We start from the raw sequence: 25973 nt of genomic DNA, 5'->3' as shown, positions 1-25973 counted from the left end.
CATTTACTTATCGTAGGCATCATACAAAAATTCAATTCCTCCGACTCAGCTTTTTCACAACAATCTCTCTTTCCAACCTTCTTTCCAGATATAGGTATTGTTTTATTACGAATAGGATTTAGGAATTTGAATTCCTATGACTGAGCTCTGCCACACGATCTAGAGTAAGAAGAAAGAGTAACAATCTTAAATGCCCTGTAGCCTCTTGCTTATAAGTGTGGTACACGACACACCCATAAACAAGACTCTACTAGACATGGCTTGTAAACTCCTTAAGATAGAATTGCTCTGATACCACTTTTTTCATAACCCAAACCGATGGGCTGTGACGGGCACCCGGTACCTTACTCAATTGAGTATCAACGTAACATATCTTTCTTATTATATCATCATATACACATGACATACGAGCCTAATAGGTCAACATGATTATTTATAAATTCAAAACATAGGCCAACAAGGTCGTACAATCTTTCACATACACGACATATGTCTACAAGCCTCTAAGAGTACATAAATATCATAAAGGTCAAGACAGAGTCCCGCCATACCAAACAACACACGTCTAAATCATACTAATCAAACACGCAACTCCGAAGCAAAAAGAGCGCAGAAACATCTTCCGCTGAGCTGATAGCCTACTTGGAGGACTCTCGACCTGTCTGTCTGGACCTGCGGGCATGGAACTCAGCATCCCCAGGCAAAAGGGAAGTCAATACGAAATAATGTACCGAGTATGTAAGGCAATATACTGAAAGCTGAAACTGAACTGATAATATAATAACTGCAAGTAGCTGGAAGTCAAAGATAATCTGAAGACACCTTTGAGGTTGTCAAGTAAAGTTATACCGCAAAATGAAAACACCCTTTGGTCCTCTCTGATAGGTGCTGTATCTATTGAAATATATCAACAATTAACATTTGGAAATCATACTAACAATTAATGTGAATAAGACATGTAAAATCAAAAGTTTCTTGGTAACTTTGTGCTAAGAACAGTTTGATCTGCAATGTCACAAAATTGTATCCAATTATCTCTTTGTTTGTGCTAATTTTTAGTTTAGCTGTGTGTTCTTGATAACAATATGGTAAAATTAAAGAAGAAAAGATTAGTGAATCTTGTAGTGTTTCAAAAATTGTTCACGTTATTCAAGATCATTGAAATCGTAATACAATATCTCCAATGCCTCTCGTTAATTATCTGATTGTAGAAGATTTTAGCCTTGGATTTGTTTCACCGTAAAATCTGTAATTAGATGTTTCATATTTGAATTCTGGGAATGCTTACCTGCTGATACTGACTCAACTCTCTCAATATAGTAAGTAAAATAGCTGTCCGGCCCTATAAGGCTCGATATATTTATAAGGCTCGCTCATAGACGCTCGACCATACTAGGCTCTGTGTCTCAACCAATTGGGCTCGCTCATAAGCGCTCAGGCATAGTAGGCTCAATATATAACTTACCATCAGATCAGAGGTTGCCCAATAGAGGCCTGCCCATCGATTATAGCTCGATGGTAATGAAAATACTGTAATACAATATATATAGACTCTCTGCTCTCTTGACTGGAAAAGGAGATACTCAACTGAATATGAAGTCCCAATAAGGTAAATATTACAACTTACAAAACTAGGAAAATATACGCAATTTGCGAGACTAGCAAAATATACGTAAATTCCGGGATATGATTTTTTTTATGCCTCGTTATCAAACTTGTATAATGACGAGATCATGCCAAATGAAAGAAGAGCTTAGACTTAACATACCTGAGCCGGTTCTCTTAACAATCTTTCAACACACATTAATTGCGACAAAACATGGAACAAGTCGTATGAAAAGCCCAACGCAATCACGTTGCTTGAAGAAAATCTTGGCCGAAGAAAGACTCTGGTCCAGTGTACTCCTCATTGTCTTATTTACTTCTATTTGCTTTTCCCACTAAATCCTTTTTTTTCTTTTGTTTTTAAGATTATTTCCTCTATTTCTCACTGCCTTCTATCCTTGGCAGACGAAGCATGATGCCTTAAATTTGCTGCTCAGTACAATCAAAGAGAATTGAGAGAGGCAGATGAATCAAATTTGATTGATGAAGAAGGTATCTATGTTCTCTAGCTTTTGCACCTTTGGTCCAGATACTTGATGGGGAAGATGAGAAAAAGTTCATGGTGATCTTGGCTTGATTTACATTCTTTATTGATAAAGATATACTTTTTCATCTAGATTCACAATTTAACACTTAGGGGTAAATACTAGTTTAAGAAATCTCGGTCTCCCTTCCTATTTTTATGTAATGATCAAGATTCTTATAAAACCTTACATTACTTATTGGTAAAGACACTAAAGTGACTTAGCCTAGCTTTTTTTATTTCAAGACTTGTACATGTAAATAAGGCATCTCATGCCTAATGACTCATCAAGCCTTTTGTTGCCACTTTGGCTTAGATTAATGCCAAGTGGCATCTCCAAAAAGGATATTTATCCACTTAATTTATTAATTAACTAGGTAATGTCTCGTTACCTGGTAATTAATTAATTACCCGCAAAATTGAGAATTATTCCCACTTACTTAAAATATTACTCACTTTTTACATACCTTATACCCCTTACTATTATGGTCATGTGGTACCTTGTATGGTACTAGTCCATAAATACTGAGTATTTTAGCTCGAGCCTTATTTTATAACAATATGCCAAACTTGGACGAAAATTCATTTCCTTTGACTTGCTTCCCCTTTCACCTTTACTAATCACTTGTGAAATAGCATAATCCTTATAATCTCCAAATAATCTTTTACTTGGACTGATGTCAAAACCTTACGACAAATTCAACATACAATACTTCAGGGTGCAACATCGTCGTAACTTAATACTGCAAAGCGTGACATCACCGTAATGTAATACTGCTAGGTGCAGCACTATCATAACTTAATACTACAAAGCGTAACATTACCTTAATATATTATTGCTAAGGGTAACGTTATCGTAATATATTACTGTAGATTATAACATCGACGTAATACTGCGGGGCGTAACACATTAATTTTCCAACCAAAGAACCACATCTCATATTCTTCACACACCCCCGAATTCGAGATTAAGGGCTTAGGCTTTCCATTAAAAAATTTGGTTACAAATTTATTACTTAAACTTTGCATGAGAGCAAGGGATGAAGTCTTACCTCCTTAGTAGAAGACCTTTTGTGTTTCCTCCCTTGAATCCCCAAGATTGGCGAGAAATAGAAGTGTGGAATTGTTCGAGCTCTTCCCCCTATCTCTAGTATGTTCTCCCCTTCAAAACGATCTGATTTTCCTTCTAAAATGAACCCTTAGGCTATTTTATTAGAATAGAATTGGGTTAGGAATTTTACAAAAATACCCCTCTGATGCGATCGCGAAATGGACTGCAAAAAAGCTATGCGGTCCGCAAAATAGACCCCTAATGGTCCTTCAGAGTTTGAGTTGGAACTGGACAGGCCTATGCCGGATCCGTAGTCTACTAAAGGGTTATGCAGTTCACACCCTGGACCGCGAATTCTCCGACAAAAATTTCCCAAGCGTCTCTACCAATTATGCGATGGATATGCGGTTCGAAAATAGCTATGCAGTCTGCCCAACCCTTTAGCGGTCCGCATATATGATTGTAGAATCACCCTTCTATACCAAATATTCTATCCACTTCACAACGCATTGTACAATCCTCAAATCTATATTTGACTTGGGCACTATAAAACCTTAAATCTTTGGTAAAATTTTGTAAGGCCTTATAACAAAATCATCAAACCAATCTACGAAAAACATCAAATAGGAAAATGGGAATCTAGAACGAAAAACAACCGGTCAGATAATTATATGATTTTGCGATACAAATTTGCTAACTTATAAACGGGCCATCCAATTGCAATATCAATTGGTGGATTGTATTATTATGTAATTTCATCTATAAAGAAACATATAATTTGTTAGTGAATCCCATTTTCTTTTTTAGGTTATGTCTTTCATATTCATATTTCTACGTATGCACTTTTTGTTCTTCATCATCTATATCTGCATAATTTGTCAAAAATAGTTCATTGAATAATTTTAATTGCACATTTTTTTGTTCTTTCTCATATTTTCAAGCATTGAAATAAGCAAATGGAAGTAGTGAAACTACCTATCACTACCAAAAATCACAACCTGTCATGAGGGCGCCTAACACACTTACTAGGCAAGCCGACAATCACATAACAACTAAGCATTTGAATAAAACATGATTTAATAAGTTCAACAACGGAAAATCTCATAAACATCTTATAAAATAACTGAAATGCTACTACAACCATCCCAAAATTTGGAGTCAACGAGTACATGAGCACCACAAAGCATCAACATAAACCATAACTCTAATAAAATTGCCCAAGTAATAGTACAATACTAAAGAAAATAAAAGGAAGGAGAATTAAGGTCTGCGACTGTCATAGTAGCTACCTCAAAGTCTCCGAGCGGGTACTAGCACAGATCTGGCAATCACCATGTCAAGATGTACCTAGATCTGCACATGAAGTGCAAAGTGTAGTATGAGTACAACCGACCTCATGTACTCAATAAGTAACAAGACTGTTTACTGAGAAAATGGTAACAACAATTAAATTTGTAAATGGGATTCTAAAAATACGTGATCTATTCCTGAACTAGTTGTTAGAGAAGTTGATGCTAAGAACATGAAGCTTAACAATGAAATGCGTGCTAAAACAGGACAATAATCAAACCGAAGGGGCCTGTTGCTCGGATGCAAAGCCGGTCGATAAGGACCTCGGGGTCGGGACTCGAATTGAGCTCGAGCTATCGGGGACAACCGGAAATAGGATAACAATTAAGGATAAAATCAAGCAAGGCTCTTTATGGCCAACGTTGCGCAATATAGCATGAAATAAGTAAGAAGACAATAGATGTTAAAGCGATCTCGAGCCAGTGAGAACGGACAAAATAGGATAAATAGAGAGAGAGAGAGATATTATTGCTTTAGTGGAGAAATGGAGCAACATCAGCCTTTTAAAAAGTGGTATGGGTTCCCCTTATCTAGGCGAGGGAACACGGTATGGTACAAATATGTGGAGATTAAAAACAAAGTACGAAGATGGGATGCTTTGACGTGATGCCTCAACATAGGCTCTAGATAGGCCAGGCCTATCAGACGTAGCCATGTGCCTTGGGGGCTTCCCCCTCCGTCCTTGCTTCGGTCTTTGTTTCCTCCAATTCGGGCTCCGACGAGCCCCGAGGTTGGGAACTTGGTCGCGGCCTTCTGCCCTTGGGGTCCTTAGGCATGCTTCCGAAATGTCCTGAAAGCGAGAAATCAAGTCTTCTAATTTTGCCGCATACAGATAGTCTCCGTGTTTCCCATAACAAAGAGATGGGAAATGATTCTGACACTTGACTCCTCGAGCTTCTTTTGGCAACGCCATATCGATGATGCGACTCCTAGCGTGATCTTCGCGGTGATTGGACATTCAAGGGCTCGTGCTTTTCAACTTCATTCATTGCACTCCTGATTCTCGTTTTTGAAGGTAAAGGTACCGTCGTCGGCCATGGATGTATTAACTACGTCCATTGGTCAGCCTTCCAAAGCCTAGATGACCATGCCGTAATCTCCTATAAATGGGGGTGCCTTGGCTTTGCTTTTCCTATCCTAGTGCTTCTGTTGGCTCGCTTTCCTTTCCCTTCTTATGATCTTCTTTCACCCCTGAACATCATGCTAGGGGCTCTTGACCTTAAGGGCATTTGGAGGAGTTTCCTTAGACTGTGTTGTGGCCTTCTGTTGGGGCTTCCCTTCATCGAACATAAACGTGCCATTTTGCTATTGTTGCGGTCGTCGGTATGCTGGCTCTTACTGCTGCTGCTGGGCCGAGGTGATGATGGACGGGGAGTCGATTTCTCCCTTATGTAGATAGTTGTTCGGATTATGCACCGCTGCTCACTATCCTACCTGGGCCTGGTGTGGCACTTCATCCCTAGGGCTTTTTCTTTCCCAAGGGACAAAGTGGCACTACCAGCTGCTGAGGCTGGGGCCTGCCAAATCTTCAACCTTTGGCTTCGGCGGTCCATGTCTCTTTTCTCTGCCTCCTCTGCGTCCCCTCCTTTTCCTCTTCTTCATATTCTCTAACGGGGATCCCTCGGGGGATTAAGCTGGGAACCTATGAGAGGTGTAAATCGAAGGGGTCACCCTCGAGGCTATGTGCTAGAGGGTGCGGCGCCCGAGAATGCTAATATTGGAGATGGACTCTCGAGGGCGGACCGGGCACCGGGTTTCATCGCATGTACATCCTTCCATTCCTCCGCTTTGGGTGTAGACTCCTATAGGCTTTTGCAAGTTGTATGTAACGACCCCTCGAGGGCTGCTTGTACACAAACTTTTATGAATAAGAATATACCCTGTTGATTTTTGCTTTCGAACTTTGCTTTGTTTTTGTATACTCTTATTCCCTTCGGGGCCTTTTGAGTGCTTTCTTTTGTTTGCTAGCTGCTGATATCAGGCTTGGGCATGGGCGTCCATCCCAGTTTTCTACTGATCGGCATAGCTCTCATCCGAACCCATCGTCGTGCTTTGGACCAATCTTAGATTGATTTGATAGGTCCGAACTATCGAGGCCCTCCGAGTTGTATAGAGATCATGCGTCAAATTCTGGGGCCTTCGGGAATGTTACCCTGGATGAAGGTCATCTTCGGGTACCTGAGGGCCCCTATTGATCTTGATGTAGATATCTCCTTTAGAATGTATAGGATAGACTTCTGATGAGGAGTTTGCCTATATTCGGGCGCTTCCTCGGACCTTTGTGGAGCTTTCGCGATCGGATCTTCCTGTGTTTATTCCTCTTTTCAGAAAGAGGGGATCATGAGACTAGGTACTTGCCTTGCGTCAAGTGTTGGCATTTAAAGCTTCCCAAAGTCCGAATTCTTTGGGCTGGGGGTTCTTGACGTAGAGTGCTATCTTGAGCTCGAAGATAATATGAACGACCCCTCGAGTCTTGACTTATCGTTAAAGGATGCTTTCTGGATCGGGTATTGACCCGTTGACCTATATCGAGGTTGTTGGCTTCCCGGGGCTTACCTCGGGAGGGCGAGCCGTCGCTGCTTCTCGCATATATGTGTGGTGGCTTTAGCTTTTTTGCAAGACTTCACTATTTTTAGATAGCTGCTTTTCTGCTCTGGTACGGGGTACTTCATCTCTTTAGGCGCAAAAAGTGTTGGTGTGTGCCATTGCTTTGACCTGTTAGTTTCACCATAGTCATGGAAACCACTTCGCGGCCCATCCAGTAGGGAACGGGGGGTGCTGCTCCTAGTGCTCAGGAACCGAGGGAGTTCGCTCTGGAGATGGCGTCCTTAATAAGAGAGGAACACCTGGAGATAGCGAGGAGATACTACGGGTGGAGCGAGGGGATAACACTATAGGTGCTTTCCCCAAATGAGGGCATTGCGGACTCCACCGATGGATTCTTGAGCGTATACCTATAACCTTTCGCATTTGGCCCCCCTGATAGGGTTGTGCTTGATCTTTGCTCAAAGTATCGGGTTGCCCTAGCGCAGATTCATCCGTCGTTTTGGCGAATGGCATTGATGATGAGGTTCTTCGCGGAGAAAGTCGGGCTTGAATTCACGCTTGATCACCTTGTCAGGCTATATTGGCCCTTCCATCATCGAGGCCTGCTAACTCTAAGGTGTCGTTCGTCCACGCCCTTTGTTATTGATGATGAAGAAAGTAGAGATTAAGAGTGGGCCAGTTGGTTTATCCAGGACTGGACGATCGACATTATCCCTGTGGAGTTTTTGCCATTTCCCGAAGGGTGGATTTATGCGCGTGAGTGAGGCGTTTGGCGCTTTTTCGGGTTTTGCCTATAGTGAAAATCAGCTGAGTAATAATGTTGTCTCCCTTGTTGCAGCAACTTCGTGGACGCCGAGTGAAGTCTATGATCTGCCTGGCTGGGTCCTAAAGTTGATGACCCATTCGTCCTGCGACGAGCGTAGGTGGCGAGCTGTACTTCGTACCGGACGGGGAGCGCAGTACCAAGATATGTGCGTATGTTGCCTTTGCCTTGCCTTCATATACCCAAGGTAATATTTTCCCCTTCAATTTGTAATGGATTCGCCGTTTGCAGATATCGGGTGGTTCCTTTAGATGAGGCACCTGCGGTGTGATGGAGCCTTTAGTAGTGATGGTCGGCCTCACATTTCCGAGGAAGGGGTGTCGCACGGGTCTTCTGTTCTCAGAATTCCTGATCCCCGGCCGGCGGTTCCTTTGAGTGAATATGCCATGCCCGAGGTCGGTTCTTCTTGGGCTGTAGGGGCAATATCAATAGGAGTGTGTTCTGACTTCGAGGAAGTCCGTCGGCTTCACTATGTGTTGAGTTTATGTACAGTTTCCCTGTGCCCCGTGTCCTCCTCCCTCTATTGGACCTTCCTTGTGCAGGCCTATGATAGGCTTAGGTCTGAGCTGCTCTGTCAAGGGGCCAAGCTTCAGAAGATTATGGATGAGCGTGAATCCCTTAGGTTCCTTAGCGTGGAGAAGGAAGTTGAGCTGAAGCATTAGCGATATGAGGCATACCGGAGCTCAAACTATGAGAGCTTTTTGATGGAGCAGGTAACTTCTTGTAGTACGTGCTTCACTCTTTTCTATCCTTAAGGCTAACCCCTTTTGCCGTATCAGTTGCAGAGGAAGGCGGGGGCCTTGGAGTACCTCAAAGGCGACGTCAACCGTGTTAGAGTTGCTTGCGGGGAGCTAAAAGTTCAAGTGCAGGCTCGAACTTTGGAGGAGATGAGTGCCTTGGCTAAGGTTCCTGCCTTCGAGGTCCAACTCCGCCTGACTCATGACTACGCAAAAGTTCAAGCGGATAAGATTGGGAAACTCGAATCTGATCTCTCAAAGGTTAGAGCTGAGATAATTGATGCCTGGGCAGAAGCGACACTAAGCCGAACCAAGGCCAATTGTGAGACGACGATTCGTATGAAGGATGTTGCTGATGCCCAAGCTCAGCTGAAGCGAGCCCTCGATCGGGGGAAGAGGATCGAGGAATATATTCGCTGTAGATCCCGAAGAGAGGTACTCGAGGAGGTCGGTGCAAGGGGTTTCATCCTCTTGGAGGAATTGGCTCGAGCAAGGGCGGATGAACGTGACGCTCGGTCATTTCTTATTGATGTTTGGAGGGCAAACTCGACAAGCTGTAGCCCTTTAGCGCAGAGTGTAGACTTTGCCATTTTGTTGCTTTAGACTTTGCCATTTTGTCGCTTTGTCTCTAATATACGTAGGGCATGCCTGTAGATGGAGAATGCGCTTTTTTCGCGCATGTAATATATAAGAAGAAACTTGAAGCTTTATTTCTTCTGTACCTTTTTTCTGTTGTTGCTTTCGATCGGGCCGACTAATTTTGGTGTTTGGTGAGGTCCTCATAAGCCTGAAAAAGATCGGACAAACCAGGGGCCCTTAAGTGTGATCTTTGGTGCGAGTAGGTGTTGGGGCCTCCGTGCTTGGACCGGCTGTTTAGGCTTAGTCTCCGAGTCGGTCTCCAGCTCGAGCCTTCTTGTCCTTGAAATTTTTGTGCCCGTGCGGACAGGTCGTAATCATTTTTATCTCTTGCCCTTGGGCATTTGCCGTTCCAACTGTTTTGGGTCCAGTCTTCGAGTCGCATTATGACTCGAGCTTCAATTGAACCTCAAGCTCTTTCCTGCCTGTATTGTCGGATGATGATGGCCCTTTATGCTCTAGGTCAAAGTGACCATACGGGTGCGTGGCTCGGAGGTTTACTCGGCCGGTGATAGTGGCACTTATGCCATGCCCTTAGGCATATTGCAGTTTTCGGGTCCAGTCTCCGAGTCGCGTTGCGATTCGAGCTATAATCGACCCTTAAATTTCCCGGCTGGCGACAGTGGTTCTTATGCCGTGCCCTTAGGCGTATTACAGTTTTCGGGTCTAGTCTCCGAGTCGTGTGGCGATTCAAGCTATAATCGACCCTTAAAGTTCCTCGATTTTCTGGCCGGCGATAGTGGCACTTATGCGGTTTGGCTGTTGATATCTTCCGACGATAGTGGCACTTATGCCGAAAAGATATTCTTTATTGCTTGGCATAAATATAGGCTATAAATACATGTCGTCTCGTTGCTGTGAGCTTGGCCCGCTTGGGTGCGGCTCCTCTAATCATCTGACCCATTTACATGATTCCGTTTTGAAACTTAGCCTGCCATTTATTGGCCCTTCTGAGGGGACAATGTCCTTAAGAGAAGGCCATCGCACGTCGTCTGACTGTAGAAGAAAGGCCCGCGATTTCGTCGGATCCTCTTCTGGGGGGTATGCTGCTCTGCTAATAATCTTGCTGGCGGGACCTCTTTAAGTTAGAAGTCCGGTCGAGGGAAGAGAGCACAGCGGGCCCCGCAGAGGCCTCGGATCTCCGAGCGGAGTTAGAACTTATGAATGCCTCGACTGCCTGCCTGCATATAGGTTAGCAAAAGAAAAGAAACAACAAGGGAGTAGAGTAGTTCTTCCCTCTTGCGGGATGTGTAGGCGACGTTTTGAGGTCTGGTATGTTTCTACCATTTCGAGGCGTGAGCCCTTAATACAGCCTTCTGATGTGTTCAACTAGGCTTGGCCGAAGATGTGGTTTTGCTCACCCTTTGATCCCTTCGAGGGAGAAGGCATTGATGCCGACGATGGGTCATATGGTGAGGGATTTCCTCTCGTCGCATGTAGCTTCTTGTCGAATACTTTAGTCCCACCTCTGTCATGGAGTTTCATCCCTTTGGCGGAGTGTGGTCAAATTCACCTCCAGGCGGTGTGCCCATTGTCATTTGAATGAAACGTCCGTGTTTCGCAGGCTCGGTATTCCAGCCCAAGCTCAGGAGGGCTGTAGAGAGGGAACGACCTTCCTGATTGTTGTGGCGATCGGCGTCTGGAATCCGTCAAGGATTCGAGATGTAGGAGTTATTTAGTTCGTTAGTTCGAACCACCCCATTGGCTTTGGCCTGACATCGTTGGTATAATTGATTGAACCATCTGCACTTATGAACACATGTTTTATTTGAAATAGGTCAAATGAGGGAGGGGGTTACCAATCACGTTAATACGAGGCCGAGGCGAAGTCTCGACGTCCCTTTCCTTGGATGCAAGGGTTTCCTTTGGGTATATTCGCCGGACCCATCTTTCCCCGGCGATGAGCCCTTTCACTTAGCCTTTTATGGATCTTTGAAGGGTGCCGCCTCCTCTTTACTGTCGTGGCAATACGCCATGGCTTGTCAACTTCATTTTTCACGATCTCCTTACTCCATTGGAGTTGGATCCGAGCCTGACCGCTCGATGATACTTGGTGGCGATCTCTATTGAATAGCACAATTGTCGTTCTTTTAAGTTGATGATCGCGCGCGCCCTACGGTTCCTGCGCCGGGCCATGGTTCTCTTGATGGGGTCTTGGTCGAATAGGTCTGAGGTGTCTGGCATTCGCGGTTTTGCTTATGGTGATTACGATGTTTGGTATAGCAACGCTGAAATCATACTCAGCTGGGCGGGGTTTCCCTGCCAGTTGTGCCTTGTTGAATATGGTTCCATTGGAGGTTCTTCGAGGGTGCTGTCCTCGGGCTATTTCCCTATTGTTGTGAGGTAGGTTGCATCTCGAGTCGTTCCTTCCATTCGCAGTGCATGGATGATACCTCCGTCCGTTTGGCATTAGCTTATTTGGTGGGAGTTTGCTTGGATATACCAAACCCGAGGAGGTTCCCGGACAGTTGTCCACGACCCCGAATCATGGCTGGTGCCAGGTATGGGCATCCAACCAGACTTCAGATGGGTATCTGATCAGGCTTCTCTTGAAATATCCTAGAGTCGTCGGGTATGCTTCGTTCAGGCCTTTGGTGAAGGCCTGTGTTGCCCGATCGTCCAAAATTAGAAGTGATCTCATTCGTCCTATCAGGGAATGGGGTGCGGCTTCCCGCGGTATTTCATTTATTCTTCGTTTGGCCTCAGGTGTATCGGGCCCTCTCAGTACTGCTTTGATAGCATCGGCGCGTGCTTCCGCGGAGGACCATGCTGGTATGGTAAGCGAGTCTATGAGGTCAGGTGCCAGGCGGTGGCACTGTGTCATGGTTTTTTTCGAGAGAGTTTCTTCGAACTTCCTTAACGAGACGGGCTCGAACTCATAATCTTGGAGGTTGCTGCTTTTGAATGAGCTCGCGTGAGTGGTGGTGCGCTTGTAGGGATCTGAGGTCCTGTCGCACCTAGGGGGTTTCAGTGTTCTCTATTTTTGTGAAGCGAGTTCCGGGACCGTTTCCTTGGGAGACGGTTTCTACAAGAGCTTCCACGAACCTGATTCGATCCTTTCGAAGAGATTCCCAAGCATCCTCACTGTGGCAGGGTCGTTTACCGATCCGTCGTTACTTGATCTCTAGGGTACCATCTCGGTGTAAAGAGGTGTCTCCAGCGCTACTGCGTTGGGAGTCTCCGGGTGACTTTGCAGTTGAGCGATAGCCAACTACCGTGCCTATAACATTTCAAAAATAACATGAAGATTAACTTCTTGTTCTACCCGGGCCGCGGTTTTTTGAGATTCCTGTCGGTCAATGTGCTGTATGCTGTCATCGGTGCGCGAGGCTTCGTTGACCTGTTGCGCACTTTGCAAGCCCGTGTCCGCTTGAATCGATCCAAATGCGTTATCGGGGACCCGCGATGTCGCGCCAACCTCTGGAGCAGCCATACTGTTTCCGCCGTGGTTTTCGGGGTAGTCGTTCTCGGTTTTGCTTACCGAGCCAGACATTAACCTAAAATCAAAAGATCTTGGGCAAGAAAAAGTGTGAAAGATAATGTGCGTTTGTGTGACTAAACTAGCAAGAAAATAATCAGTATTATTTTTAGCCCCACGGTGGGCGCCAAACTGTTTTCCGTGAGAATGGTAACAACAATTAAATTTGTAAATGAGATTCTAAAAATATGTGATCTATTCCCGAGCTAGTTCTTAGAGCAGTTGATGCTAAGAACGTGAAGCTTAATGATGAAATGTGAGCTAAAACAAGACAGTAATCAAACCGAAAGGGTCTGTTGCCCGGATGCAAAGCCATTCGATAAGGACCTCGTTGTCGGGGTTCGAATCGAGCTTGAGCTATTGGGGGCAACTGGGAAAAGTATAACAATTAAGGATACAATCAAACAAGGCTCTTTATGGCCAATGTTGCGCAGTATAGCGTGAAATAAGTAAGAAGACAATAGATGTTAAAGCAGACTCGGGCCAGTGAGAACGAACAAAATAGGAGAAAGAGAGAGAGAGAGATATATTATTGCTTTAGTGGAGAAATGGAGCAACATCAGCCTTTTACAAAGTTGTATGGGTTCCCCTTATATAGGCGAGGGAAACGGTATGGTACAAATATGTGGAGATTAAATACAAAGTATGGAGATGGGATGGTTTGACGTGATGCCTCAACATAGGCTCTAGATAGGCCGGGCCTGTCAGACGTAGCCATGTGCCTTGGGGGATTCCCCCTCCGTCCTGGCTTCGGTCTTTGTTTCCTCCGAGTCGGGCTCCGACGAGCCCCGAGGTCGGGAACTTGGTCGCAGCCTTCCGCCCTCGGGGTCCCGAGGCATGCTTCCGAAATGTCCCGACAGCGAGAAATCAAGTCTTCTGATTTCGCCGCATACAAGGACTAACCTTGGGCTAAAAGCAGTAAGGAGCTCAAAAGGATACAATCACAACTAATATATTGACAACATAGGTAAGATAATGACAATGACAATAAATAACTCAGAGAAACTTTCATATTCAGCTCGTTCATGGTGTTGATACCCAATTTTTTCCTATATAATTTTAATACGTATATATACTTTCAAAATAGCATATATGAATATATAAGCATGCATAAGCATTTTTTATAATTTTTCTATAATTTTAAAGGCTTCAAATTGATTTTTTCTTCCCTTTTTATTTATAATTTCCAATAATTATCCTTCAAATTATTTTGTGGTGATTTAGTCATCTAAATTCTATATTTATGCCAAATATTTTTAGTGCATTTTTTGTAATTGAATTTACATTTTAAAGTTAATTTGCATATATTTGCAATACTAGCCCTATTAGTGCATAATTATGTTATTAATACATAAAATGGTCTTTTATACTTTTAAAATGTTAAAAAACTATTTTTAATCATTTTAGTACATGAAATATTTTTTGGAAATCATTTTATTATTTTTTATAAATTGTATAGTACTGAAAATGGCTATTTAACATCTAGCCTAATTTTATTTCAATTTTAGCCCAAACCCAACCCCAAAATCAGCCCAATTTTTAAACCTAAATCTACCCAGGCCCAATACCACCTTGCCCAACCCAAATACCAAGCCAAATCCTGGCCGTTGATCATTTTGATCAACGGTCCAAGTTTCCCCTTTCCTTAATTAAACCACCCTATACCCCAAAACCCTAATTCATTTCCCACCTTATACCGCCCTCATCTACTCCTCTCTGCTCTCAAATGCTCTCACCCTAACCCTAATCCCCAATCTCACTGACTCCCATCTATGGCTATCTTCGGTGACCTCTCACCACCTCTCAGGGCTCCAATGGCCTCTCTCATGTCATTCTTGCCATCTCTAAGGCCCTCAAGGGACCAGGGCTATGTCGACTTACATATAAGGTTCATCTCTCACCTATTCCAGGCCATTCTGGTGTGATTTCGAGTGAGATCGCCCTATATTAGCCACGATCTATGGGTTTCTAAACATGTTTCTTCATCTATGTATGTTTCTCTTCGAAACCCCTAATTTCTTTTCTAAAAACCTGCTAGATCTGTATAGATCTAAGGTGATTTGAGTTTGTTTCTTGTGAGTTTTATAATGGCCTTTGAGATTCTTTACAAGAATCATATGATTTCAAGTGATTTTTCATCTTTTCCTAAAACTAGGGTTTCCGGAATCTCTTTTTAAAATTTGTTTGATGATTCTTTGTGTTTAAACTTCTGCTTGTCATACGTTTTTGACTGATTTTATGAACCTGCTACAACCCTAGCTTGTTTGTACTAAAAACCCTAAGTTTTTGGGATTCTTCGTTTGATTTCTGGATATTGGTATATCTGATTGTGTTCTTGTCTTGGTTTCTTGTGACTTCTCATGATTTTCTTGTCCTAATATGCTTCTACTGAATTTTTCTAGTTCGACCTTTCACTGATATTATGTACTTGTGTTCACACAAGACCATTCATGCAAGACTTGTATACTTCTCCTTGAATCAGTGTTGTTTTACTTTTGTTTTTTTAAAATTATGTATCGATTCCTGATTATTCATGCTCTACCTCATTTTATATGCTAGCATGCTAATTCTTCCATGACTTTCTCTTTGACTGAACCCTTGATTATTCTGAATCCCTTAATCCCTGGTTTAATTTGAACACTTTCCTTTAAACGTTTGATTCTTACTTCTTTGCTCAATTTGATTGAATTTGCCTGCCTTAATTGTTTTTCCCTGCCTTGTTTATATTCCGCTGATTATTACTGAATTGTTTCCTTAAATAAACTGCTATGCATTAACCCCTAATTACATATTCTATACCTAAACTTGACTTTATTCTTTTCCTTAAATACTTAGTATGTTTTACAATTGATTGAGTTGTCCCTTGATTAAGGGAAGATCTTGCTAATTTACGTGTGACTTCCCTGATTTACTACTTAACTGATTTCTTACCTTATGTGTCAAGCTTCCGATTACTATATAAACCCACCCCCTACTTCATAAAAGGAACAACGAACACTAGTTCATCTACACTATTATACTCTCTACTCTCTTCTGTTCCTTGCAATTTTTATTAGTTTAGCCGGCTGTAAGCCAAGGCTGGCTATTGGCATTATCTCTACTCTGTATTCTGTATACTCCCCTTAACTGGTATGTTCTGATTCAATTCACATTCCAAGCTATGCTTTTACTTTGTTCCTGTAGTTTACTAATTTTGATTTCCAGTTTTATGAGCTATTCTACTTAGTATGCAATCAACATGCCTAGATTACTGTATCACAAAACATGTTTTAAGCTTATGGTTTCATACTGTTTTGCATGACCAAACCCTGCTTGTTCTAAAATTTTGAATGTTTTCATGAAATGCTTACCTAGTACAGTTTGTTCTAATGTAAATTCTATTTGTGTCTTAAACCTATGTGTTCTCAACTTAACGTTGCAACTACGATTTATGTATTTTATTGCCATCACTAAGGTGTATGCTAGGTGTTCCCCCTACCTCTTTCCCTTGTGTAATGTCTGTTCTGAAGCTGTATGTTCTCTGACTTGCTTTCTGACTATTTTAAATGTCTTCTTAAGTTGTTCCTACTCCAACTCAATTCTGACTTTCATAAAAGTTCTTTTTGCTACTAAGACCTTCTTTCTCTGTTTACCAAACTCTTTTAAAGTCATTATGCACTCTCACATTACTCCTAGAATATTAGGTTCTGCCCTTCTGGCATGTGTACTGCCTTGAGATCCTTGATATCTCTCTGATCTCTGGCATGTTAGAGTTGGCCTTTCCATACTGCACCTAAATCAGTTATTTGTTTGAGAAAAAGTCTAGATGTGAGCACTGGCCGGGATCCTTGAGATCCTAGGGAACTCTGACACACCTAGACATGATACTGTCTATGGACTTTGGAATTTGAGGCTATTGGAGGCTTAGGAAGTCATTTGGGCATGCTTCAGGCTCCCTATAGTTAACTTCTTCTTTTTCTTTATTTATGTAATTCATTCAGCTGGTCTGTAATAATTATTTGTAAACAACATTAGGGTGATTAGTGGAAAAGGGGTGGGTAGTAACATATCTATTGGGTAACTCGGGTAGATACCATGCATATAGGATTGTGTTAATGCATTTGCTATGTTTGCTTTATCATACTAGAAACCATGCCTATAGGATTTAAATGGTTTCAATAGTAGAAATCATGTCTACAAGATCTAAATGGCTTTATAATTAGGAATCATGCCTATAAAATCTAAATTGCTTTATAATTAGTTATCATGCCTGTAGAATCTAAATGGCTTTATAATTAGATATCATGCCTATAGAATGTAAATTGATTAAGTTCAGTTTCTGTTACAACAGGTATTTACATTTGTTTCACTAGAAATCATGCCTATAAGTTCCAAAATCATCTCTTAACAATTAGATATCATGCCTATAGGAATTAAACTCAGTTGTAGTAGAAATCCTGCCTATTGAGCTTAAAATCAGTTTAGTTAAACAAATCAGTCTAATTCATGTTAGTTCATTCTGAATTGGCTTAATCAATTGTCTACTTCTTTAAATGAGTTTTCAAACACTGCCTTAATTTACTATCACTACAAAGCATGTCTATAGGATCTCAAGTGTCTGTTTAAAACTGTTCACTATTTTACTGCATCAATATAGGTACCATGCTCTTAGGACATCACTGTTCTACGTTTAGGCAAGCCTATCGGGCGATTTAAATTCCACAACTCTGAAACTGTGCTTTGTTATTTAAAACTGTTTAGATTTAACAAGTCTAAATCAGTACGCAAGCTAAATAGGATCTTTTACACTTTGTCCTAAGTCAATACTGCATAATCCCTGCTCACCTAGATATCATGTTCTAGGATATTCTCTTAAATACCTGACTGCTATTTGAAGACGTGCATTTACTTGTTCTATTTATGGAGGTGACTGTGAGCCTATAATCTGTTCTCTTTAAATGCAATCCTACTTGTTCTTGATTGACGCCTAGACTTTTATCCTTTAAAACCTTAGGAAGTTCTAGAACAGTCCAAAAGTCGAGGTCCTAAAATACCTCCAGGACCACACAGAAGGGACGTGTAGTGTACGCATAGGACATTTTCAAGGTTGCTAGAACGCTTTAGGCTATGACCAAGAGGAGGAACTTAAGCAGAAAAGGATATGATGACTACGCGCTAATGTCACGTGTAGCCCCTTATTGAGAAGTGTTTACCAGGCATTGTGTGGGGTGATCCTATAGGCTAACCAACCTAGGACCCTTCTTTCCCAATTCCCGATGTTTAAACCTTACTCCGTATATGCAACTTGTTCAAATTCTTTGAGTCATACAATGTCCAAAACATACCCTTATTTGCAAGTATATGTTTAACTATTTATTTGTTAAAGGACTAATTCAAAAGTATAAGTTCGGCCGGGATCCACCGTTTTGGACTGAGAGGGGTGCCTAACACCTTCCCCTCAAGGTTATTTCAAGCCCTTATCTTAAATCTCTAGTAATGCAAACTATTCTAAGAGTTAATTACTCTAGGTGCCCTAACGCACCATAATTCATTTGGTGGCGACTTTTCAAAAAAACCAAATTTCCAAAAGGAAATGAGTTATTACCCCCATGAATGTCGAAACTCGGACTTCCCCCTCTCTGTGAAAGAAAGGAAAAATGGGGCGCGACAGCATGGCGACTCTGCTGGGGAAACCTTTAGGCTCTTACCATAACGTACTTATCTTTCGTGAATTAGTCCAAGCATGTTTTATCTCGTACCTTTTCCCCTTATTTAGATTAAACTGTCTATTTTCTTTGAAGAATTTATGAATTTTTATTTCCCGAAACTGACTTGTCTCTTTGTTTTCCTTTTCCGTAACTGTATTTCAATTATTTAAATACTGTATTTATTTTTCTTACGTGAAAATACTTGACTACATGCTATTTATTGCTGCATATATCATGCTCCACATTATATTCCACTCATGCATATTAAATCCTATAGCAACGCTTGATGAGTGGTTGCACTCTTCCTATTTATTACCCTTAAATTCGGAAAGGCTTATTTGCGGTAAAACCAGTCAATCAGCGGTGCAGTCGATGGTTCCATGCCTTTCTCCCTCAAGTCGTCTGCTTGAGGGTACCAGTCTAAACCCCCATAGTAACCTTACTCTGATCAAATTATGCATGTATCATGGTCAAACCTAGTCAGATCAATTACGTTGTCCACATAATGATCCTTTAAGATGAGACTTATCCAAAATCCACCAGGGTTTCCATAATCCCAACGGACACAACCACATTCTGTGCATTAATTTGGAGAACCAAATGCCAATATGCTAATCATGAATGTATAAATAGTCGAGTCTGGTGGGGGAGAAAGGCCTAACCCTTTTTGATTTGCAGAAAAAGGCACGAGGTCCCTAGATTCGGTATGGTTAGCAACATTCCACCATTGCTGCTAGATTGGTGGGAGGACCTTTCTTCAAGTGACAAGAAACATGTAAAAAAGTACCTATGTAACTTGCCTTCCCTGTTAGACATTGAGCCAAAGAACAAGTTGATCGAGGCTGCCACTTTGTTTTGGGACAGTGAGAGGTCTATGTTCTGTTTCGGTGACATAGAAATGATACCACTTCTAGAAGAAATTGGAGGGCTTGCGGGATTGACTTGGGATAGTCCGGGGTTATTGGTACCAGAGTACCGTACCGGTAAAGGGTTCTTAAAGATGATGGGGTTGAAGAAGAATGTTGACCTGGTATGCCTGAAGGAATCTTACATACCCTTCGAATATCTGTATGAGAGGTATGGCCATAGCAAGTCCTACCGTACCTACCATGATGAGATCTCTCTCACTTCTCTAGGCCACATCCACCGCAGAGTGTTCGTGTTCATTGTATGCTTCTTGGGTCTGATAGTATTCCCAATGAAAAGGGAAAGAATCCACACTAGGTTGGCCATGGTCGCCAAGACTTTGATGGAAGGGATCAATGGACAGACATATACTATAGTCACCATGATCATAGCTAACATCTACAGGGCTCTAGAGTGTTGTCAAAGAGAGGTCAAACATTTCGAGGGTTGTAACTTGTTGCTGCAGTTGTGGTTTTTAGAACATTTTCAAAAGGGTCACTATCACCAAGAATTTACGCGAAGGGCTTGGAACGGCCATATTGCCTTCCATCACCCCAAGCGGATGACGTATATTTCAGACAGGTTTGCTCATCCGGAAAGTACCAAATAATGGGTAGAGTTCTTCGACAATCAGACCTAGGAACAAATGCAATGGATGTTTGAATGGTTCCCAATAGACGAATTCATCATCAGATCCAGGGACGCTCCACACTTAGTGTTGATTGGGTTGAGAGGAATATACACTTATATCTCTATCTGAGTTATGAGGCAAGAAGGCAGGAAACCGGTTGTACCAAGGTTTGCCAAGATGAATCATTTTAGGGCAGACTTTCAAGACGACGACGTCCCTTACAAGTGCCAAGCTTAGCACATGTGGCACTGCAAAATTATTGTGGAAAAGAACACCGTTGAGCCAGACAGTTATCATGCAGGGTGTGAGCCTCTCTACCCAGCATGGTTGGAGGACAATCTAAAAGAAATGGTGATGCCAGGAGCCGGTCAAGGGAATAGGATCATAGACGAAGAAGCTGAAGCTCAAGTCAAATACGACAGGATGCACAAGAGGATCCACGACTCTGAGAATGAGCACCGGGAAATACATGAGAGGAATGTGAGGTTGATCAAAGAACGGAAAGAAATGGCAGTCACTTCCAATAAGAAACTGGAATATCTAGAGCGAGGAATAGTGGAGTTGGAAGGCAAAGTCATAAAGAGGATCGAGGAAGGAGCTGAAGGAGGACATCTGGCCAGAGCCTACTTGCTGCTAGGTCTGTGCAAGCTGGGGACCTGTATGATGGATTTAGGAAGATCGAATCTAGGGAAGGTCCTTCTGAGACCAAATAGGCTAGATTTATTTGCTTTCCTATAATGTAATAAGGCCAAGTTCCAGTAGTGACTTATTTTTATATCTTAGTGTCGTTTTGGGATTCGTCTATTTTTACACTATGAAATGAAGAATTTATTGGCATCTAAAGTTCTCCAAATCTATTTGTTGCTAGGCCTACCTCGGGCACAATGAGGCTCCCAAATTAAGACACGAATTTACATTTCTGCAAAATGTGCTTAAATATTGCAATCATTTCAAAATCCTCACTGACTTGTTACCTTTTTTTGTTTTTCCTTATTTTGATTATTCCCATCCCCTTAGGTTGGTTCACTCATACTGGCCTCATCAGCATATCATACCAAATCTAGAGGCCCTCCATCTCCTCCTCCTCCAAGCAATACGAAAGGCAAAGAAAAAGCAAAAATGGACGACTTGAGTGGTATCCGAAAGGAAAGTGTTGAAACTTCAGATGGACGGAGCACTCCGGCACCGAATGACCTGGTATTGAGATTGGAACAAAAGATATTGGAATTGCAACGAGAACTTGAGCAGGTTCGCAACTTGGCAAACTTGTCACTCACCCTGAACGTCCCCGACATCAACCAACAAAACACAAAGAACCCAACGCCTCCCCAAAACACACAAAACCTACATCCACAAAATCCTTCCGCACAAAATCAATACGCAACTCCACCCCAAAATCTCAATCCATTGCCAATACCAACTCCGCCACAACATCACCATCAACCAATTCAGTACCCACTAACCACCACTTACCACACTCCCCAAAACACACCACAACCCATTCCCGATCCCCAAAACTCCACCAATGACCATCATTACACCCAAGTCCCTGGCACCCATCAAAGCAACCCTATATACGTAGAAACCGTACCTCACTCCATCCAACCCGTCTCCTATACACCAAAATCCTCCGAAAAGGACCTGCTCATTAAAAACATGGCTGAAGAACTCAAGAAGTTGACAAACAGAGTTCAAGATTTCGAAGGCGGAAAAGGAATAGAAGGGTTGAACTATGAAGACCTATGAATACAACCAGACATAGAACTGCCAGAAGGATACAAACCTCCCAAGTTTGAGATGTTTGACGGCACAGGTAATCCTAGAGTCCATCTGAGGACCTATTGCTACAAACTTGTTGGGGTCGGGAAAGACGAAAATATCTGAGTGAAACTCTTTATGAGAAATCTTACTGGGGATGTTTTGTCCTGGTACATCAGCCAAGATCCCAAGAAATGGACCAATTAGGTAAGTATGGCGTCGAATTTCATGGACCGGTTCAGGTTCAATACAGAGAATGCACCGGATGTTTTCTTCATTCAAAATCTTAAGAAGAAACCTACTGAGACTTTCCGTGAGTATGCTACTCGTTGGAGATCAGAAGCAGCCAATGTCAGGCCATCTTTGAACGAGGAAGACATGAACAAGTTCTTCGTCAAAGCACAGGATCCACAATATTATGAAAGGTTGATGGTTATCGAAAATCATAAATTCTCTAATATCATCAAACTCGGAGAAAGAATCAAAGAAGGAATCAAGAGCGGGATGGTAACGAATTTTGAAGCACTACAGGCCACAAATAAGGCATTACAATCAAGCGGCATATCAAAGAAGAGAGATGTTGGGTCAGTAATGGTGTCTCAAGGCTCGAAATCTCCACTTACATATCAAACATCTCCACCCACATATTAGATACCTCCACCCACATATCAAACACCTCTACCCACGTACCAAGCACCACCACCCATATATCAACCCTCATCTCCCAGATATTCCCAACCAGCCACTATCCACCACACTTATAACTCCTAACCATCCCATTTTCAATCACCACCTACTCGCCAAAATTATCTAATAACAAGACCCAACTTCGACCGCAAGCCACCCAGACAATACACTGCCATTGCTGAGCCCATGGACCAGTTGTATGAAAGGTTGAAAGTCGCGGGTTACGTCACTCTTGTTCCCACTATGGCATTAGAAAATCCATCCCAATGGGTCAACCCGAACAAAACTTGTGTGTACCATTCCGGTATGAAGGGGCACACCACTGCTGAGTGCTGAACATTGAAGGATAAGATCCAGACGCTAATTAACAACAAGGTCATACAGGCAAAGGAAGCCGCAACTAATGTCCGCGACAACCCCCTCCCTGATCATAGAGGTGGTGGAGTACATGTGATAGAGACGAACGAAGAGTGGGACCTTGAGGGGTCGATTGGGCTTATTCGAGAAGGTGATGACTTTAAAGTTGCAGTCACACTTACTCCTATCATGGTATAGACTCAGTCACCAATCGAGGTTGAGGTAACTGCATCAGTTCCATTCGAGGTAGAGGTGGCTCTGCTTGTGGCCACCCCCGCTCCGTTTGAAGTAGAAGTGGTCACACCTTTCACAGTGACAGTATCAACCACACCTCCCTTCGATTCAAAAGCAATACCCTGGGATTATGTTGCCGAGGCTTGGTGAAAAGGGAAGGCCAAGGTAGAGGGATCTGATGCCGCACAAGGAATGACTAGAACTAGAAGAGTCTATACACCTGAACATTTGGGAGGTTTAAGTAAGGATGCCACTACCAGGCAGCCTATTATTGAGACAGGGCCAGATGACATATGGAGGAAAGTGCAAGCAAAGAAGTACTCCATTGTTGACCATTTGAACAAAACCCCTACTCAGATATCTATCCTGTCACTGTTGCAAAATTCAGAGGAACATAAGAACACTTTTATGAAAGTGCTGAGCGAGGTTTATGTACCCAATAACATCACTAGCGGAGAAATGACCAACATGGTAGGACAAGTATTAGAAAGTCATAAGATCATCTTCCACGAAGATGAGCTACCACCTGAGGGGTTGAATCACAACCGAGCATTGCATTTTACAGTGCAATTTGAAGACAAATTCATTGCTAGGGTCCTGGTTGACGGAGGTTTAAGCCTCAATATTTGTCCGTTGGACACTCTGAAAAGGTTGGACAAAGGTTCCATGAAATACGGGTAGAAAGCATGAACGTGAAAGTTTTCGATGGGTCCCAAAGGGCCACAATCAGGGAAATCAACCTTTGCTTACAGATGGGGACAACATGGTTCAACATCAAGTTTCAGGTTCTCGACATACCAGCCTCATATAATCTTCTGTTGGGCTGACCATGGACCCATGCTACTGAAGTCGTGCCCTCCACACTACATCAAGCCATGAAGTTCGAATGGAATCGTCAGGAGGTGATCATTCACGGAGATGGAAGTAACCCCATCTACACTAGTCAAACCATCCCGGTCATTGGACATAGAAGAAGGCTAGGAGTGGAAACCTATCATCACATTGAACGGGTCAATGCCGTCGAGAAGGATAAATTGTGGAGTGGTAAAATAAAAAGTATATTGGCTTGGTCTGGATATGAACCCGACAAAGGGTTGGGAAAGAACCTCAAAGGTATCACTAAGCCAATACAGCTGAAATATTATGGTACCACCTTTGGGCTTGGATACCAGTACACATGGAAAGAGTATAGAAATTGGTTGCCTCCATGACGTGAACCTGTACTACCCTCTCGAGCAACCAGTGCCATGCTTGGAACAAGCTTTCCACCATGCTGATACGATATGGGGGACTGCAGAGAGGAAGCACTAGCTGGGTTGAAGAATTTGTTCTTGGAGGATAAGGACATGGACTGCAGTGCCATAATTAAGGAGGAGGAGGAAGAAGGCCACACCATTCAGACCGTAAAGAAGGGAGTTGTTCTCAGGAATTGGACCACTACACCATCCTGAGCCCGTCGAGTCCCTGGGTAGCTTGGTAGATTTTACTTCTATAGCCATTCTAGGCATTTAAGATTCCCAGTAATTTTGTTTTAAGATTTACTTGTTTCAAAATAAATGCTCAATTCATCAAGCCGTACTTGTTCGGATAATTTTTTCGTTTTAATATAATACATTTGCTTTTTCTTCTTCATTACTATTTTTTACACTTTTTCTTTCTACAACATTATTATTACTTTTCCCGATGAACCAGTGACGGTTACATGTAATGAGGCAACGCAATATGAGAATAGTGGTTCAGATGAAGAAGACAAAATACACGAGGAAATTGTCAGGGAGGTTGAAAACTTTGAGAATAAGCCTAAGTCCAATCTAGACGAGACCAAACCAGTAAATTTAGGGGACACCGAGACTGTCAAGGAGACTCGCATCAGCATTTACTTGTCGTCGACAGAGAAGGAAGAGTACATTCAGTTCTTAAAAGAGTATGATGACGTTTTCGCATGGTCATATGATGACATGACCGGTTTGAGCACGTCCATAGTAGCTCATAAGTTTCCTACTAACTCCATGTGTCCACCAATGAAGCAGAAACTCAGAAAGTTCAAACTAGATATGAGCTTGAAAATCAAGGAGGAAGTTACCAAGCAAATCAAAGCCAAAGTTCTCAGGGTAGTTGAGTACCCAACCTAGTTAACTAACATTGTTCCAGTTCCGAAGAAGGATGGGAAGGTCAGAGTATGTGTTGACTACCAGGATTTAAAAAGAGCAAGTCCCAAGGACGATTTCCCACTTCCAAACATACATATTTTGATCGACAACTGCGCCAAGCATGAACTCCAATCCTTTGCAGATTGCTTCATGGGTTATCATCAGATCTGGATGGACGAAGAAGATGTGGAGAAAACAGCTTTCATTACACCTTGGGGGTATACTGCTACAAGATGATGCCATTTGGTCTAAAGAATGTTGGGGCTACTTACATGAGAGTCATGCCAACTATCTTTCATGATATGATACACAAAGAAATAGAGGTGTATGTGGACGATGTCATTATCAAATCCAAGAATGCCGTAGATCACATAGCAGACTTGAGAAAGTTCTTCGACAGGCTAAGGAGGTACATTTTGAAACTGAATCCCGCAAAGTGTGCATTCGGGGTTCCTACAGGAAAATTATTGTGATTCATCATCAGTCGTCGAGGGATCGAGCTGGATCCGTCTAAAGTCATTGCTATTCAAGAGTTACCACCACCTAAAATCAAAAAGGACATGATGAGTTTCCTAGGACGTCTCAACTATATCAGTCGCTTCATAGCACAGTCCACAATCATATGTGAACCCATCTTCAAGATGCTGAGGAAAGATCCCGAAACAAGCTGGACCGAGGATTGTCAGAAAGCTTTTGATAAGATCAAGAAGTACCTATCTGTCAAGACCCAAACCGATGGGCCGCGACGGGTGCCTGAGTCCTACCTGTCAAACACCCCTAAGCATGCGTCTAAGATAAGAACCTGAATAACAT

This window comes from Nicotiana tabacum, chromosome 22 (assembly GCF_000715075.1).
Source record: "Nicotiana tabacum cultivar K326 chromosome 22, ASM71507v2, whole genome shotgun sequence".
In the NCBI taxonomy this organism is placed as follows: domain Eukaryota; kingdom Viridiplantae; phylum Streptophyta; class Magnoliopsida; order Solanales; family Solanaceae; genus Nicotiana; species Nicotiana tabacum.
The sequence above is the reverse complement of the archived record's forward strand: the minus strand, read 5'-3'. Positions refer to the sequence as shown.